A 19,731-nucleotide genomic window follows, 5' to 3' on the forward strand; every position below is an offset into this window, starting at 1 on the left:
AATGTCAACCATTACACAACAACAAGCACAAGAGTGATTCAGCCTCGCTGCTGTCTTGTATTTCCCACACACTTTCAGGTGCAGGTTGTTTGCCGTCACACACACATTAATTCACCAAATACAGTTTAACAGAGTTGTAAACTTTCTGTTAATCTCAACCATCTGATGTGTTGCACCTCCCTGATAACAGCCAAGTAGAAAAACACCTCTCATCACCATCCAGTTGCTCACGTTGGGACCCATCGATTCTCCGCAGCGTTGCTGGAGACGCACAACAAAGTCTTCCTGGCGAAATATGTCAGGCTTAGAGGGAAAGTGAAGGTATAAGAGCTGGTAGGCATACAAACATACACCCAAACATTTGCCCACACGCACACTCAGACACGCATATTTGAAGTGGTATTGATCGGACTAATGAATGTGTTGTGATTTACTGCAACCATGGCTCATTGTTGGGTGGTGGTGTGATGGACTGCCATCATTTTCTAAAGGTAAAAGCTTAGATAGAGCAAAGGCAGGAGGGGCAGAATCCCATTTAATGGCCAACGCAAAAATGATTCCAGGATCTTCTTTTGAGTTATGGCACTTTTTTCTTTTTTTTTGCAGCGACGGGTATGATGTAATTTCCAAATTTCATCAGTAATCTCAACACTGATTATGCTGTCAATTAGCAAATGAATGTGGTGGCAAGAAAAAAAAAAGGCGGTAATAACTTAGCAAAGGAGTTGTCAAGCTTCCAAAATACATAAAGGACCCAGTGAGGTGGGCAGATAGTAAAATTTATCTAATCACAATATAACTGTCTATTTGCAAGGCAGGCATATCACTAGAGTGAACCCACTTTAACATATTTCACACTTATTTTTCATTTGTAGAATTGAGCATTCCTTACTTTGACATAAAAACATAAATCAGTGAAATAGAAATAGTCTTAAAATTAAAGTTATTGTCTGACAAAGTCTGTCAAGAGGGGGAATTATATTACTTGCTGTTAATTTGGGACTGCCCTTTTTTATTCTTGTGTTTAGAGGGCGTCTGCTTTTCGCATGCAGAAAGGCCTACATGTCCTCACAAAAAGCAAAAGCGCGAAAAAAGCAGAGTATTTACCAGTATAGAGTTGTGTTTGTGTGATCATGCTTTGTTTCTGGCGGTTTCTGAGCTCAAACTTTGTGCAGACTAACATCTGTTCCTCTCTGCCTCCACAATAGCACAACTCAGCAAGGATGCAAAGCGAGGTCAAGAGATCAGTGCCTTCCCCTCATCCACACACACACACACACCCCCACACACACAGGGAGAGCGACAGAGATACCTCTCACAGGCTGCTGTTTTATTGTGCGCCAGAACTTTGCTTGGATAGGCCAGCGATAAAAGCGCGCACCTGCTTTAGAGGCATTACGGTAGCGCAGCAAACTGTGCCCCCGCAACACACACACACACCGCAGTCGTACACACACACACAGCTCTAGTGATTCAATCCTGATTTCCAGCGAACGAGCAAGCAACAGACGGGATGCCAAAAAGTGAAGACCGGTGGAGAGGTTATACTCGCTGAATGAACCTCCCGAAGAGATAGCCGGGGAAGCAGAAACAACTAAACAAGACGGCGACCGCGTTGTTTCTCCGCGGCAACTTGCGCACAGTGCCAGAGTTTTAGCGGCAGTATTGTTCTGACTTCACTCCAGAGGGGCCACTCCGAGGAGAGAGGACGCACACAAAAGGGAAAAGGAAAGGACTAACGAGCACGTTTTGTCGCTGAAAGTAATGGTCCTGCGGTCCTAGTTCCTAGATTTCTCTGTCTCTCCCTCTCTTTCCTCTCTGTTCTTTTTTCATTTTTTTTTCGTCCCGTCGGTTTGTGTCCCCTTTGTCGCCGTGAGAGAGTGGACGCGCCGGGGTCTGAGGAGCAGAAGCGGGCTGTCCACATGGTCCAACCACTGGCGTGAAAGTTGACTTCTTCAAAAACCAAGAGAACAGGTTGATGCATTATCTACACTTTCTTTTCCCCTCTTCTCTTTCTCACTTTTCTTCCTCTCCGCGCTTCCATTGAAACTCTCTGACACACATATTTCGCCAGAAGATTAAAACGACCGAACTTGAACTTTTTTTTTTCTTTTCTTTTCTTTTTTTTATTATTATTATTTTTTTTTTTAAAACGCACATTATTTGTGAAACTCTTGCAAGTGAGTCCGATAATATCACAGGTTATCAGAGCAGGCATTACTCAGCGGCCACGCTCAAGTTTCCCCCGTCAAGACTTCCATCCGTGAGTGTTTCATTTTAACTTTGGCTCGTTCTGAGGTGAAACTTTTCACGTTGATCAAATCCGCTTCGAGGCGTTTGTTTGAAATATTTCAATTTCCTCAAAAAGAGAGAGCTGCTGTTCGCCTCAGCGTCATCGCCACTTTTAAACAAAGCAAATTCCACATTTTCCTGGAACTCAATGTCACTTCAGCGGCATATTGTGTTGTTGTTTTTTAGTTTTTTAAAAGGAAAAACTTGTTTTCATAAACTGCAACGTAAAGTGTCATTTCCCACAGGCTTTGCTTCTTAAAAAAACAAAAAGTTATTTGCACACACACTCTCTCTCTCTCTCACACACACACACACACATATATATACATATATATATATACATATACACACACATATATATATGTATATATATATACATATATATATATATTCATCCAGGTTAAGAGCAACTAATATGTTGGCAAACGATTTGAATTGAAGTAACCAGCTCTAACTTTCACCTTCATGTTTATATGTCAAAGGATATGATAATAGATGCCGACATACAGGTTATGTGGTAATCATTTTCCACAGCCATCCACACAAAGGCGTCTGAGAATTGTTTGAACGTTTTGTCATCGCTTTATACCTGCCTGCACAGCCGCTAAACGCTCTTTTTTTTGGGCATTTTGTTTCTAATAATTAAACAATAACGTTAAAATCTCTAAAAAAGGCATTACACTCCTCGCTGGATATAATAGAGCCCTTGTCTCAAGAAGGGAAGAGGGGGAAAAAAAAGTCTTTCTTGAGTTGACATGGTCAATAGGTCTGGAGGACAATACTTTCTTTTCAAACGATTTTGACTTTTGAAACTGGAACCGCTCTGTGAGAGCTCACCCTGGTTTGATGTTTCTCTGGTATTTCGCATGGACTTTACCGGAGTAAATAAAGGCAGTCATTTTTTTTGGAGGGGGGTGGGGGGGTGGTTGTTTTAAACGCTGAACGGGCAGCAAAGTTTTAAAACTTGAGTATGAAGGCGCATTTTAAACGGATCAATTCCACAGAGTTGTGGACGGTGTTGATGCGTCTTAGTACTTTTTAATAATGCGTAAATGAGACTGATCGGATAAAAGAAAAAAAATGATAATAGTAGTAAACACGCCAGGCTTTCTTGGGGGTGAAAAGCCCAATCCATTGTGATATATTTTGGAGTTGTCTTAGACCATATTTTAAATGTAGAAACTGAAGGGGGTCGGATTCGTGGAGAACTTCTGACTGCTCCGTGTTTTTTCCCTTCTTTTTGCACACTTAAACCGAGTGAATGCAGGCCTGCACCTCAGAGGAAAATATTTCTACTCCGATAGGAAAAATGAGACTCCTGACGGGATAGGACACATTTTCAAAAACTATATGGTAATGTGATTAACAGGTAAATTCTTTTTTTGTGTTAGTTTTAGAGAAATGAACGCCGCACGTACTGGTGTCACGCACAGCAAGAGCTTTTTTTTTTCTTTTTATGAGGGCAAAAGAAAAAGAAATAAGTGTCGGTATGTTTTTTTTTCTCCTTTCCCTACATTAAAACTTCCACCATCAAATATCAGATACCAGTCCAAAGATTCCCGCAGGTCAGATGGACTTTCCCCCCCCTCGTGACTGAAAGCTGCAGGCCCAAAAAGAGAGAAATGAAATGACAATTAATTGCTGTTAGTTGTCTGTCATTCAGAGAGCAGCATCCAGGCCGTGGGTGCACACCCTGACACGGGCATTATTGCTCCCGTGATTGATGGGCGCGGGGGCATTTGGCATAATTAATTTTATTTACTGTGTCCTCTCTCTGCTGTTGTGTGTCCCCCCTACCACCAGCACCACCATCACCGCCCCCCCCCCCCCCCCCCCCTCCCTCCCTCCCTCCCTCCCTGTCCTCTGTGGCGGCATTTCCGCGACGTGATGACATACTTTTAATTGCACTTTAATAGAAGATCCTGCAGGAATGAAAAAGCTCTTAATCACGTTTTATGACCTTGTCAGAGTTCTGGTGTCAAACAGGAAAGCAGGTATTTTGTGGTGGCGCGTGGCCCCCGCAGGTAAGCTGAATGCCAAAACTAAAAGAAAAATAGGAGGAACAAAAAAAAAAAAAAGGCCCAATTAAGAAAGTTTATTTCGCTCCATCGCGTTTCACAGCGAGTTGTGAGCTTCATAAAAAGCCCGTACTTCGCAGTTTTTAGCGTACAAATGACTTCAGACCTCTATGGTTTGGTTTTATTCAGATCATTTCTTTTTTTAAAGTTTCTTCATTTGTTGATTTTGCCTTAGACTGAGAAGCAGATTGTAATTTATATACCTTATATACCTGTCTATCTATATCAGCCCACTTTTTCAACTGTTTATTGTAAAAACAATTAGAGCTTATGCTGGCTGTAACACTCAGATAAATATATTTTATATACTCCACTATCATGCCAAATGAAATGAGTTGTTTCCTCAAAGCTGCCAGTTGCATATCTGTCAAGCAGTTGCTCGTGAGCCTGATTCAAATTTTCAGAATGATCATTTCCATTGCTGCTTGCTCTCTCATCTGCTTCAATTCTCTTTAAAGGCACAGCAGATGAGTTTGAAAATATTTTTTTTTTGGACACACAGGCTTTGAAAGCCTCCTATACAATTTGTAGATTCATATTTACAGTTGCCTGACTGATATTCACCTCCAAACCTCGAACAGAAGCTCTCACTAATGCCGTGAGATTCTGCTGAAGAATAGAGATTATTGCCTTTTTTTCCAACTCAGCAGCATCTATCGACAGTAAAAAAAAAGAAAGAAAAAAGAATCACTGTGAAGTTGTCATTATGTTGTGCTTTGCTCAGTGACGGACTATCGTGTCGGCGACACTGCTTTTTATGAAAATATAGAAAGAGACAATGAAACAAAAAGAGTGTCTGAGAGGCAGCAGTTATTTGGGGAGAAAAGGAGAGTCAGTGTGCAGGAAGCCAGAGGTGTCAGAGAAAGACTGACTCTCTCTGCTTTCTGTCGGCTATTGTGCGCCTGAGTCTGTGTTTGCCTCAGCATTGCCACCTTTTTTCTTCTGACTTGCTTCAACACTTTTCCGTCTTTGCTTCTTTCCCCCCCCCTCTCCTCTCAACAGCTGTGTCTTTTTCATGTCCTGTTTTGTTTCATTGTTTGTAGGAGTCACTCATGTTCTGCAGATTTTTATCACTTTCATCCTCTTTTCCACACCAGACAATTGTTTCTGTTATGCTTACTGACACATTACTTAAATGATGATTTTTAACTTGGTCCTGAGTGCTGACGTGTGTGTGTGTGTGTGTGTGCCGCGGTGTGACTGGGGCCATGGATGAGTCTGTCTCGAGACAGGCAATAATGGCTGTGAATCTCGTGCGCTTTAAAACCCCTTCAGCGGGATTAAAAGCCACCAGCATGATTGTATTAGTCCATAAACTCACTCAGAGGGTCCTTACCTCCAGCATGAGCGCACGTGAATGTACGTGTGGAAGAGTGTATATATCTGAGAGCAGGAGAGCGTGTGTGTACGAAAGTGCTTTTTTCTCAATCCACCTGTCCTGCTCGAGTGAAAATGGACACGTTTTGAAGTTTTAAAATGTCCTGTGCGTCGGTAGCATTGATGGCTCGCCTGTCCGTCCCCACATCTCTGTCGCTCTCCTCATTAAAAACCTTCTGCTATCCCAAAACCCACAAGTCTGAGTGGGCTTTTGGCCCACCAAAGTGATGTTGAAGAGCACCCGTATACAACGCTGCTATACATGTAGGCTCTGACCCATGATGAATACTCACAGATTTACTTCGATTGCATCACTTTATGCATTACCTGCTTAAAAGCTTGAAATGGTTAAATTTTCAATAATCCTTTAGAAGGGCTTTGAGAAAGGCAATGCATTTTCCCGCACAGGTATTTCAAGTGTTGGTCTCGAAGCTGACATAATTACTTTGCTTTTACTCTTTTACTCTTTTTGGACAAGGACAACAGATATTAACGCGCACAGAAACTTTGTCAATTTGTGTCACAATCAAGCAAACTTGGATATATCATTGATTTTTATGGAGCAGATTTGTTCTTTTCAATTTTTTTTTCCGGTGGTGTTGGAAGATATTAAAATGAATTAAATAGTAATTAGGGCTTGTAACTGCGTTAAGAAAATGTTAATGAAATCTAATTGAAAAATGAATGAGTGTTATTGTATATGGACAGCCAACAGGAGGAGAATGCTCTGGTTGTGTACTGCAGTGATTGACTGCGCAGTGAAGCTGCCGCCACATTGCTTTAGACTGAGGCCTGATTATACATGTGGTTCTAATTGAACCTGTTATTTAGAAGAAGCTGAGGCCTGAACACTTGTGTGAACGCGTGTGTGTCTGCATGCACTCATAATAAATCCCACACATTTTTCAAAGATTAGATGTGTTTTCTTTTCCTTTCTTTTCTTCTTCTTTTTTTTTTTTTTTTTTGAGACGGGTCACAGGCGATGTCATACAGTAATATTGCCGGACAGCGGGGGAGGAGAAAAGCGGGAAGATGCTTTTAGCGGCCTTTGGGAAGTTGACCACCTGTGAGAAGGAGAAGATGTTGTCTTTTGTTGCCTTTTCTTTAGCCATCTTGTGGCTTTTGAGAGAGCTGTCATTCCTCATGTGGTGACAGCAACCTCTGCTTAATTCTCTAAAATTTACGCACTCTTCCCCCTCTCTGATTGATAGGGTAATAATTTCATCTGACACAGTGGTTTAGCCTGTGGTCATTAACAATGTCTGTATATTTGAGATGAGACTTTTTTTTTCTTCTTCTTTTTTTTAAATTGTGTATAGGATGGGTGGGATGCAGGCTGGCTCAGAGATGTTTCACCAGCTTTGCCAGAGGATTGGCCCATTAACAGCTGATAGATGTTGGAAGAAGTGACCCAACAGCTCAGAGCGGAAGAGATGGTTTCCTTTGGGTGAAGGAGGGGGTAGCAGCAGGGACTGATAGAAAGTATGAGCAAAGGCTGCACGATGTGAGGGAAGCAACTGAGTGAGGGCTACAAGCATGGGATATTATAACTGAGGAAGCATTAGATCAGCCGCTCCAGAGTGCGCTTGGCACCTGAGGCAGCAGCAGAGAGTCTGAGCTGAAGAAAAGGGACTGTGGAGGACTGAGAACAGATCATGAAGTGCGGTAGTCAGAGCTCGGTTTGGTCTCAGAGACAGGGGAGAAATAGAAGTGGCAGAGGATCTGGAGGTCAGCCACAGCTCAGATATAGCGCTCAATGTTTGTCAAAGCAGAAGAACACACGAGCATAGCTGTGCGTAGAAACTGAGAGGACGCCTGTTGTGTTGAAGCAGAGCATCTTCATGAAAAAGCTCTCACTGGTCGTTGTGTCCCCTGCTAACTCTGCATTTCTTCTGACAGCTGTATTTGTGTTATGGATTTTCCTTCACTCTATCCCGTCTCCCTTTCCTTTTCCCCTGCCTCCTTCTCTCAGTAGTAGACTCCCCTCCTCTCTGTCGCCTCCACCCAGTGACCTTTTGTAAGCACTTCATCAGAGAGCCGTTGGTGTTTTCTAAAGCCCTGCGACAAACTGACAGGGCAGCCGTCAATCGAACGGGTAACCGAGGGAGCGGAGCAGTGGAAAGCTTCCCTCTGAACAACAATGTGACTAAACTTTCTGCAGCACTGCTTTAATGTGTATTGAAAGGATGGCGGAGACGGGCTGGTGACAGCTGCGAGGCGCAAGGCTCCGAATGTCATGGATACACACACAGTCTCTCATATTTTGCACATTTCATAAACCATCTGACTGTAGAGAAGAATTACACAGCTCTTGGGTGCTCGTTTGTCCGTAGTGCTGTGGCGGTAAAAATCTTCTGAGCGGAAGAGTGAGTGCTTTGATGAAATGCTGAGATTCACACAAGAGTTGGAGCGCACGGGAATTCGCATGAAGTCCCATGAACTGGTCGACAACCTTCAAATATAAACTTCTGATTTAAGTGCTCAGCAGGTTGCGCTTTTCATTCCTCCCCTTGACAATAGAGTTATCAATTAGAGTTAATCTGATATAGTCGTGCATTTTCTAGTTTTTGATTTACATCAGAATATTTGAACTCATTCAACCTTGAGGACTGTAGATTAACATATGATGGTAGGAAATTAGCCATGCTGTATTTCCCCTCAGCCCTGTTCCTTACAATCCTGTACCAGGGAGGTAATAACCATTTAAATGCATCTCATTACGGTTTCTAATCCGTAAAGTATCGAGATGTTGGCTAACACAGCCGAAAGCGAGGCTGGAGCACTGGCGTGCTCTGCTCTTTTATGGTATTAGTATTTGTGGTATTAGTTCCAGGGGACATGGGATGCCTACTTAAGCTATTAGCATGTGAGGCGCTGCGGGATGATCCATCCCCTGACAGGACGAGCTGTTAGCCAGTGTTAAACCAAATCACAATAGACTGCCTGGGTTGACGGATTGACAGAGCTCCAGCACTCCACTTGCTGGGGCTGCCCTTTCCTTCCTCCTCAACTCCATAACATCATAAAGATTTATTCACGTTAAGAGGGAACAGAGCTGGGGAATTTACTTTGTTAAAAGTTCTGGAGGAAATACTAAGAGATGTTCTTTTTGAGTAGATGTGATGAATAGGATCTGGCCAACAGCAACAGACTAAATGCTCAATGTTCCAGCCTCCTCTATCAGTTTTCTTCGCTTTGCCTTGAAGGAAAAAAGGAGTGTGCTGGCTTTATCCAGTTGGGTTCAGACCTTATGGCTTTTATAGTCCGCTCTCGGAGAGGGGACAGGATGGCAGGATAGACACCGCCAGAACCTCTGCTGCTGCTATTGCTATTGAGATAATGCTCAAAGATGCAAAGGATGTGAAATATGGTCAAGATATGCTCACTTTTATTGTGTGTGTGGGTGTTTCTGCACACCCAAGTGCAATTAACTGTCAATCAGGTGGTGACCCTCCACCTCTCTCCTCCGAGGACAGAATTCCTCCAGTTTTAGGTTATGTTGTTCAGAAGGGTTGGAGGGAAAGAAAAGCAAACAGGTCATCCCTGCCCCAGCTTTCACACATTGCACTGATGAGCAGAAAACTGCCTGTCTTTTTGTATATCGACTGATGAATCTACTTTGGAAATTTTGGAAATGAAAAATGAAAGTTTTGCGGACAGGCCGAGGGAGCTGTGTGGCTCAGCGGCTCGAGCTGGTTGATCAGCAGCCGTTTTTTCCGTGCTTGGCTGCTCGCTGAGTATAGAAACTCTGTTCGTGTGTATGCGCATACACATGCACGCCTGAGTGTGGTGGGCATTGTTGACCGAGAGACATCTGCCACTAGATTATTCCCAGCTGTTATCTGAATAATTGTGTAATCCCCCCCTCCTCCTCTCTCACACACACACTCCCTCCCTATTTTAGTCCCTCCTTCCTTCCCCCTCTTTTCCCTCTCATCTTTTGCTCCTTTCTTGCCCGCACATCGCTTCTTCCTTCATCAGATGAGAAGGAGAGTGATGAGTTTCTTCTCTGGATGGCACGGCAGGCTTTTTCAAGGGTGTTTATGAGTGTGTGAGTTTGCGTGTATGTGAGTGTGTATCTCTGCGGCCCCCGGTCACCGGTCGTTGTCTGACATTTGTAGAAGGATTTGAGCACCTCCTAACACACTCGCTTCCCTCCACCTCTCCTCGTTTCTTCCCCCCGTGGCTCTCGGGGAAATAAAAGTAGCCTAATCCTTCCAGATCAAGACTGCTGTCCACCACAGCTTTACCAGCCTGTGAATTAGAGCCAGCCCTCATGTTCCTGAGGAGAAAGAAGGGAGAGCGTGTAGGTGGGTGTGTTTGCATTGTGGGCCGTTGGCCTGTGAAGCAGCGGTAAATGTTTGCCGGTAGAGTTTTGGGCAGGCGGCGAGAGGAAAATGAAGCAGAGAGCAATGAGAAACAGGTGTTTTAACTGTTGTTTGATGAAAAAAAAAAATGTTTTTTGAATTTAAAAAAAAATTCAATTCAATTTAAGTGTTTCCTTTTGATCTTCAATCAATCAACGAGTCAGCTCTAAAATGACTTAGTATTAAGTAAGTATTTAAAGTAAAGTATTAAAGTATTTTTGCCCTCAAAGAATGGATACAAATAAAATTTTCCTGGGTTAAAAGTGAAATAAAGCATCATTTAAACAAACTAATGTCATATTCTATATAATATCTATAAAGGCACAACTCATGGTTTAAACACAAATTTTTCACCTTTTGCAGAAGATTTCAATCATTTCAATCAGACCTTTGATTGCACCTTTTAATGCAATCAACAGTCTAATAAATAGTAATAAACAGTCTGTTGCTTTTAGCTCTGCTTTTGTAAATTTTAACATCACTCTGTGAAACGTGAGGATAAATGCTTGTTTCACAGCGTGCGTGGCTGCATTTGCCAGAGCAGCCTTCATTTCTGATCCGTGGTTGGCCAGAAAGCGTTCTTTTCTTTATTGGAGTTCCGACAGTCACTCAGTGTGAAGGACTCAACACTTGCTGTCTCTCTTTTCTCCTTTTTGCCTCTTATTGTGTTGTTATTGTGTCTTATTGTGCACTCTCTCCTGTCCGTCTACTGCCCCCCTCCCTCCTTCTCTGCTCGTCATGCCTCCTGTATAATCATCACAGCTCTGTGTTCTCTCTGCACTCTTCATTGCATCCGAGATGTCATCACAGTTTACCTCCAACATTTTGTTCCTCTGCTCAGGCCATATTTCAATTGGAATCATTTATTTTGAATTAGTGAAATGACAAGTGCAAGAGTAAGTGTGTGTCTTGGTAATTAAAAAGGCTTTTTTTTTTAAAAAGAATCATTATTGAAAAATCAAAAGGGGACATTCCAAACTATTCTTAAAAATGTTAATTCTGTTAGTTGTTTAAGATATTTTACAAGTTTTGAATGAAGAAAAATTGTATTTATACGAGGGAGGTAGCGCTCAAGATTTTGATTTGTAAACCTATTTAGCTATGTTTTCAGTTCATTTTGGATATGTGGTGAAGTAGAAATGAAATAGCTGTGTTTGTTGTTGGTGTGTTGTTGGCAAAAAACCATGAATCAATGTTTTGCACAAATGTTAAATACGATTGTCTGCAAAAAAGAAACCAAGTGAAAAAAAAAAATTCTACTTTGCAGATGATGGCTGTGAGGCACACAATATCTCTTTCAAGAAAATAGAACAAAGATTGGAAATTTATTTCAAAAGTAACGCCAATAATTACCAGCTTGTGAGGTTGCCACAGGGTTGTTAGATTATCTGATGCCAGAATGCCCATTTACCCACTGAAGGTCAGCGCTGCTGTATGCAACCTGTTGCCCTAATCGGCAACTTCTGCTGCAGCAGGTTTCTATTGTCTAAAGGTCAGTCAGGAACCGTGCATTAGCCTCGGAAAGTAGTTAGCATAAACGAGGGAGGGGACTGGGGGAGGAACCAAGGACTAAAGTACAAAAAACGAGGACAGGAGGGAGGAGGGTGAGTGGCAATGACATGCTTTGTGATGTCAGGCAGGCGTACGGCTTCTGGGGGCTTTGTGCAAAGTTTGCCTGCTGAAACTTCGCTGAAGACTGGGTTTGGTTTTGAGCAGCTCCCCTGGGGGTTTGCTCAGGGAGTGGGTGGAGGGGGAAGAGGGGGTGGGAAGGGAAGTGAGATTGCAAAGAAGTGGAGGAGAGGGGAGCGGAGCACAGAAAGCAGGCATGCCATCACATTTGTCCGTTGTAATGGGGCACAGGCCCTTCGTCGCTGATCTAAAAAACACAACTCCTGGCTCTGGTCCACTCCTTATCCCTCCTCCTTTCCTGTGTGTCATTTTTTTCTTCTCCCCTCTCTTTCACTCTGTTCTCCTTCTTGTCGCTCTGCCTCTTTGTCTGTCTTGACTTTAGCGTTCCACGGACCTGCGCTGTGGCTTGAGTGCTGCCTATTAAAATGTAGTCTCACATTAGTAGAACACAGGCTGGACCTATTTGCTGGTAATGAGGAGAGGGGGGCCATGCTGTATAGTAACTTGTTTGACCTCCGATGGTGGGGTCAAGTTCATCCTCAGGGGTTGTAATTCTCTCTTCTGAGCCGACATGACTGCGCCCTGAAGGGAGGCTGTAGTGTGGCGGGGGGGTTGGACTGAGGCGGGCCTCTTCATCCCAAATTTGAAATTTTCATCCCCTTCTCTGCTCTCTCCTTCCTCTCCCTTGTCCCCTCTCTTCCCACAGGGTTAATTGAAGGGGAAATTGATAGTTTTGTGCGGTAATTGTGGCTTTGAGAATTCTCTGTCTCCCACAGAGAGATGAGGGCAGCTGTAGCAATGACAGAATAATGTATTGTAAGAGAAAAATATGGCAAGAGAAGCAGATGAAAGAGAAAATAGAAAAGCCCCCACACCTCTACCCAAGCACCCCCTGGGTGGGGGTTTGATTGGTTGATGAGGGAGCGGGTTGATTGGCTGATTGGCTGATGAACTGAGAATTCTGTGTAACTTTACTAGCCAGACTCTAATAATCATTCAATTCATTATCCAATCAGAGAGACTCACCACACTGCTCTGTATCCTCACTGATTCTCCTTTTGACTCCCCTCCTTCTCCAGTCCTCCCATACCTCCCTGAGGAGTCCAGGATGGACAGATGAATGGAGCGCGCTGTATCTGTTCGGTTCTGCTCCGCTGCTTGCTGAAGTAGAGAGAGACAAAGTTATATTCCACTGATGCCAGTGCTGAGTGGACTCCATTCCTCTCTCTTTCTCTCCCTCAAGAGGGACTTTTCTTTCCCAAGGGCAGAGTTTCGTAATTAGTCTTCTTCCAGAAATAGAAACTAGTTTTCTGATGTGAGGTCAACCTCTGACGTGTAATGTTTAAGGCTGCAAATTTGAACTGATACAGAATGAAGTGAAATCTGTTGTTCCTATCAAAAGGAAGATACATTTTTAACACCATTTTACTTGTAGAGTTTTCGTGTTAAAATCAAAAACTAACAGCTCCAAAATTGAATAACACAGAGAGAAGATGGTTAGACATGCGTTTGTTCCTGCCGTAACAGCAGGTCTTGTTTTAGCTCCTGGCTTAGTTGTTTAGTCTCAGCTCAGGCCACCCCAAGGCTATCACCCAGGCAACGTTGTGTGTGTGTGAGCCTGTGTTGTCTTTAAATGATTTAATTTCCATTGTTGCGTACTAAAATATTTCTGTGTATTCATTTCTCTCTTTGACTTTATCTTCGCCATTGATTCAGTTTTTGTCTGCCCTGTTTTCCCACCTAGCGTACCCCCCCCCCCCCCCCCCCCCCCATCCTCCTAGCACCCACAGCACATCCCCCCCCTCCCCTCTGCCTCTCCCCGAAGCTCTCCTTTTCTCTTCAGCTCTTCCCCTCCCCTCTCCTTTCGCTTTCTCTGTCCGTTAATGAGAATGTGTTAACGAGAAAGAAAGATCTATTGGGTATAGCACAATTTATCAGAAAGGCAGAGGTTTGGAAGAAAAAAAAAAAAAAAAGGCGGCGGGCCCTTCAAAGAAGTCCTATTCTTGTGGTTGTGAATGTTTGATGAGACAGTGAAAAGTTCCCCCTCTAACGTCATGGTGTCTGAACAGAAGAGAACAGAACCGTTCTAATCATGCCGCACAGAAAAAATGACTTCCAACCCGATTTAATTAACTGATAAGAAACGGCTTCAAATTAATTTTTCAAGGATGTTAGATTTTGATTAAGAAACTCCTAAAAGAAATAGACGAATAATCAATTTTTTAATCAACTTACCCAAATGGTAACTGGTTAATATGATAATTCCAGCAATTAGGGCAAATATTGTCAAGCAGCAGTTTCTATGCATCCTGTTAAAGGAATTATAATATCTTTACATCTAATTTTCGTGGTGATTTAATTTTTTTGTATGGCTACCTCTCAATTTTAGCACTCATTTTTTTTCATCTACTATTATAGGGATAATGAAATGAGAGTTGGAAAGTGTGATAATATGAAACTTTTATAAGGACCCACCTGACGAGGGCTTTTTTTTCGTGCACTCTGATTGGGTAGATATTTAGGAAAGGGAGAGTTGTTCAGAATGACATTATTTCTGTGAGTTTTACATGCAAAGCTGAGATGAAATCTCTCATATGTGCTTCTTTTATTTCGTCAGCATATTAAAGTAGCTAATATTTCCTAGATTCCCAGTGTGTATCCTCTTATTCATAAGCAGGTAGGGCAGGCCATGAATATGCTCACCATTTGTAATCCAAAAAGTTTGAAATCATCTATTCAAGTCTGAGAGAGAAAAACTGATTCTGCTTTGAATGAAGGAAAGATTGCACTGTTCACCTGCAAGTGGCTTTAAAATGTATGTTACTGTCCATGTGTGTGTGTGTGTGTGTGTGTGTGTGTTTCCCTAATTGGACAGGTATTGTAGCTGAGGTGAAGAGGGGTCAGTTGGGCAGAAGTAGGGCTGGTACAGAAACAGAGCAGGCAGGGGGTCTGGGGCTTTAGGAGAACATCAGAGACATGGTTCTTTGCTTCAAAGAAGGCTTACAGCCTGGACAAACTCTAACTGTGCTCACATGTTTCCACAACACACACACACTCCACATCCAGTGGCTCTTTTGGTTGTCATGAGATGAATATCCATCCCTTCTCGCACTCCTCTCTCGTTCTCTGCTGTATCCCTTGCTCCCTGCGTGCTGAACATCAGTGGAGTCGTGCGTTCAGAGAGAAATATTGACAAAGCATTTGGAGAGATGGAATGGTTCCTTTTAATTATATGCTGCTCTTATGATGCGTGGTGTTTCTGTCTGGCTGCTTGCACGCACGCGCACACTCACAAACACGCACACAGGCATGAGCAAGCTGATCAACTGAATAGGTATTCCTGGCACAAACCCCTATATTGAGCGCACATATTCAATTAGCAAAACTCATTAGCAAAACTTGGCATTTGTTGTTGTTTTTTTCCCCCTCCTTGCTCAGAATTAATGGTTTTGATATGCTAATTAGCGGGTAATTTAATTTCAAAAGGCCTCAATTAACAGCAGCGTTGTGGACACGAGGAAGTTAAGCAGCATAATCTAATTTGCATTAGTAACGAGCAGGGAGTAATTAGTCTCTAATTAGCCACTTCAGACAGCACTTGTGTTTACTTTCCTAATGAAGTGGAGGGGCTTGCTTTTTCATACAGGGAAGCCTGCGTGGGTACATGCAAGTGTGTTTATGAGAGGCCATGTGTGTGTGTTTGTGTGTGTATGTTTTGTGCATCGCTGGTAAGGGGTGTGGGGGTGGGAGTGGCTGGCACCAGCTCCAAAGTGGCATATGGCTTACAGTTTGGCTCCAGTTACACACATGCACACAAACACATGCACAGTAACACTTCCAGACTCATGAACACACATAGAGGTCAGCCCCTGCTGTCTCATGTGATTGGACACATACACACAGTAGTTTACAATCCATTGAAACATGTCTGTGAGCTCGCTTACACACGCCACAAGGGATTGATTGTATGTGTTTGGGGGGGTTTATCTCGATAGCGTTTCCTCGGGTGTCATTTTTTGTGGCGCAATAGCTTGCAATGTTTCAGTTTTTTTTCTCTTTTATGTATCCAGGCATTTGGTGTTAGTGTATATATTTTTTACATTGTGGAGAGCACAAGCTATTGCGATGGCGTTACAGTTCATGGTTGCTGGCTGGTTTAACGAATGGTTTATTTCAGGGATATGGCTGTCTGTGATGACAACGTAGCAAAACAAATTTTAAAAAAGGATTGGCAGGAAAACTCGATACATGGGGAGATGGATAAACAGAGCACCTCACGCCGCTGTTTTATTTTCTATTTTTCCCCTCATTACAATCTTTTGAATAAGCATATCCTGGGCAGCATTCAAGGAAAAAAGCGGACAAACAAGTGCAACCTTTTCTGGAATGGGTGTCCTAAGAGTTTAAACTTTTCCATTCATGGCTGTTTCAAAAACAAGTTGAAAACAACAGGCTTCCTTCTGGCCTTTTTTTTTTTTTCTTGGGAAGAGAGACAGGGTGGAAGAGTTTAAAGGGGAGCAGCATAGTGGGCTTTAAGAGGAGGGGGGGACAAGCAGCTGCCCTATTAGCCCAAATCTGTTGTTCAGAGGAGGTGGGAGGAGGGTGGAGCAAAACTGAATTTCCACAAAGAAGTGCACACACTTTTTTTTTTTTACTTTGTGAGCGCAGAAGGCTATGTTCTCAGATTATGCTGCAAATTAAAGTATGTTTAACCCCAAACACCTCTTTCGGTAAGGATCTAGTCTTATTTTTACCCATAATCCAGTGCTTATAGGACAGAGGAGACCATGGGGACCCCATTAACTGACAGCTGCTCTGATGGAAGGTGTTTTTCTGAAGACTTCTTCCCTGGGTTTTTAATAAGAGAGGTCACCAAGCTGGATGACTTCCTGCCTCAAAGAGTGGGGTCAAAGCACAAGCTGGCAGAGGTAGTCAACGCTCAGTGGACATGACTAGGAACGCACACACAAACACACACACACACAGTGAACGGACATCAACCCATTGTGAAGAACTTGTGTGATTTACATGCGCCGAGAGCAGAAGCTGGAAAGTATTCAATAAATATAATGAATGAAGGCACTGCGGTGATTATGAGCCTATTTCCAAAGCTGACCTCTACCCAAACGCACAAACTCACAGATTTATAGGCACAAACATCCACAGATTGGCACATATACACACAAACACTCACATATACACATCCATAAATAGGCAACTGATTTACAAATGAGCTGACCTGTGTGTTGGCCTTGCTCTTAGATAGGCTCACACCCCCGCCAGGATGCATAAATCACGTTGGACATGCATATGCATGAGCATCTGAGGAGGTGGGATAAGTGTGTGTCTGCATGTGCGTATGTGTGTGTGGAAAACCAGCCAACAGCAGTGTTTGTATCGATCATTGAGGCTTAGTTAAGTGCCTTTTATTTCACTGAGTTAAAGTCAAGGACCATGGACAGGCCTCTCTCCAGTGTGTGTGCCTTGCTTTTGAATGGAGAGAAAGAAAGAAAGAAAGAAAGAATGAAAGAAAGAAAGAAAGAAAGATCCCTTTAACTGTTCTTTTACCCCCTCTTTTTAGTGGCATCCAGGGATAGCACATAGCATTAATGGAACAGAGATGACGTTTCACATCTTGTCTCTCTGGAAGAAGTGGTTTTGGTATTGGACCTTTGCCTGATGTGTGTGTGCATGATGTGAGCCGCTTTAACCTCCTCTTGTTTTATGGACTTATACATGGCTCTGGATCTCAACTGCTGCTAGATTAATTTACACACCACTCACACATGCTTGCCAAATCTTCCTCTCTTTCTCCCTCTTTCCTTCTCTCTGAAGACAGAGCTGAAATTGCCTGGTGAGGTAAATAAATTACTTCCATCGATTGCTGTAGTTGTAGAGTGACTTTATCACAATTTGACTTGTCCAGATACAGATCAGCGAGTGACAGCATGTTTTTATAATGTGCCACTGTGTCTGTGTGTCTGATTTAGTTTAAATGTGTGTGTGTGTGTACGTGTGTGTCTGTTAGCTGGAAAAAATCTGAGTGAGATCTAAATGATTGGTATCTCTGCATATTAAAAGTTACTGCTAAGGCAGTGTATTGGCCACAAGCTGTGTCATAATGTGTATGTAATTGTAACAGGCCACTGTGTGCATATTGAAAAGCAGATACATTAGTCTCGAATTATTAGTACAGAACCTAACATCCCACCCTGTGGCCATGTGAGTCCTTGCACTGGTCATTGATAGTCCAGAAGAGCTGCAGATAGATGACATCTTAATATAACTTATGCTGATACATAACCCTGATAAGTTTTATCTGCAAAATTGTTACAGTATGTGTGTAAAAACCTTTAGGCTTTCCAGATTTCACTTCATGGAGAAAGGTTCAAAGTTCCCTAAACAGTGCAGAGGTTCTCTGTGTGTGCATTTGTGCATGTAAATGTGTGTAGCAGTGTGGGACACATGCTGTTTTAATAGTCAACGTTGCTGTAAAGGGCAAGAAGCCACCGTTAAAAAGACAGGATTTGGAAAAATAGTGAGAAAAGGCCTCATCTGTTTGTATTAAGCAGTGGAAGAATTGACCATTCAAGAAGCAAATGGGCGGCAAACTGCTACAAGATATCTGCTTCTCCGGCTATGACCCCAGTTACAGCTTTTCCTCCCGACTTTCTCTTCGGCCTGCATTGCTCGAGGAGCGCTAGTCCTCATATTTCATCTCACAAATTTGAGATTTGTCCTCATCAACTTAAACTGATAGAATTTGTTCTTGTCTGAAATTATTTTTGTCTTATTAATACCGACACTTTAGACGCACGAGTTTAAAAGAAAAGGAGCACACTATCAAGACAATACAAAACAGTGGGCTCCCTAGTTGGCAGACTCTTTTTTATTTACTCTTAAAAGAAAGTCCTCGTGGCTTTTTCTGATCAGTCTGTCTGTCATCTACACTATCAGGTTATTTTCTGAATCAGATGCTCCTGGTTTAAGAATTAATTAGGCAGTGCAGTGGCATCAGGGTTGGGATTTTGAGTTTGTTAGGCAGCTATTTTAATAGCTAATTACTGAGGGGGAGAGTGTTAATTGGAATTCTCTTAGATAATGTGAACTCCTCTTTGCCTTTTCTCCTCCTCCTCCACTAGAGTTTTATAGAAATTCACATCACTTAATAGACTCTCCTGTTCAGTCTCTTTGGTATTTTATTTCAAATATATTTATTCACATTTTTACCGTGCTCATTACAGTCCTGTGCATTTATATAGTCTACCCTGTACAAACTGTGTTCATATTACACAGAAGCAGAGAAAGAATTAGAGTGTATATTGTCAAGAAAAAAAAAGGGTCTGATTAATATCCTCATGAATTAATGAATTTTTTAGCTGCATTTAATGCAGATATGCATTAATGCAGATAATGTAAAAACATAACCTTAATGATAAAAACCTGTTTAAAGGAAGTTATTTATGAGTTCAGTTTTTGCTGAACTTTTGCTGCACATCTAATGAACGAAAATGGCTTAACCTGCTTTCTGACTTTCTCCATAGCCCGGGGAGGTCGGGGGGAAAATGCTAATTCTGGTAGGCTGGAGGATGAAAACACAAAAAAAAGGGGATTTTGAATTAAAAAATGTTTGAGATGAAACAATAGTTGCATTTGGATGTTGTTATAATTGGAGCAAATCGCTGACTAGATAAACAGACTTCTCGTGGTGGCGCAGGAGTGCACACTTGGGGGTCTTTTTCTATCTGTGCTCTGTTTAAAAATTAAACTCTTAACCAGCATTAAACAGTGAAGCAAAAAAATTAATATACAGCAAGAAAAGGCTAATCAGAGATCTGTGGTTGTATTGTAATTCCTCTGTTGTGCTTAACTGTGACAAAAACATCTTTACCTCGGCTTCAGCCACTCAGAACGGCTTGGCACACACACAGAAGACCATACAGTATTTTAATATCACTGCTTGTATATTCTAATCCCGATGCCTCTTG

The 19,731-nt window shown here is 42.4% G+C and overlaps 2 protein-coding genes across 4 annotated transcripts in view; one reads left to right on the forward strand and one right to left on the reverse strand.

Moving 5' to 3' along the window:
- The window catches only part of tfeb (transcription factor EB), a 277,326-nt gene that overhangs the window by 84,823 nt on the left and 172,772 nt on the right, over positions 1–19,731 (reverse strand). The gene's annotated exons all lie outside the window — the stretch shown is intronic.
- The window catches only part of foxp4 (forkhead box P4), an 87,704-nt gene continuing 69,373 nt past the window's right edge, over positions 1,401–19,731 (forward strand). For 2 of the 3 annotated variants that reach the window (XM_072382455.1, XM_072382457.1), the window contains exon 1: positions 1,401–1,974. The gene's annotated coding sequence lies outside the window, so the exon portion shown is untranslated. Of the gene's footprint in view, positions 1,975–2,228; positions 2,264–19,731 lie in introns of those variants that run through there. The other variant, XM_072382456.1, reaches the window with a different exon arrangement.

This window comes from Leuresthes tenuis, unplaced genomic scaffold, assembly GCF_036924035.1.
Source record: "Leuresthes tenuis unplaced genomic scaffold, fLeuTen1.0.hap1 SCAF_3, whole genome shotgun sequence".
In the NCBI taxonomy this organism is placed as follows: Eukaryota; Metazoa; Chordata; class Actinopteri; order Atheriniformes; family Atherinopsidae; genus Leuresthes; species Leuresthes tenuis.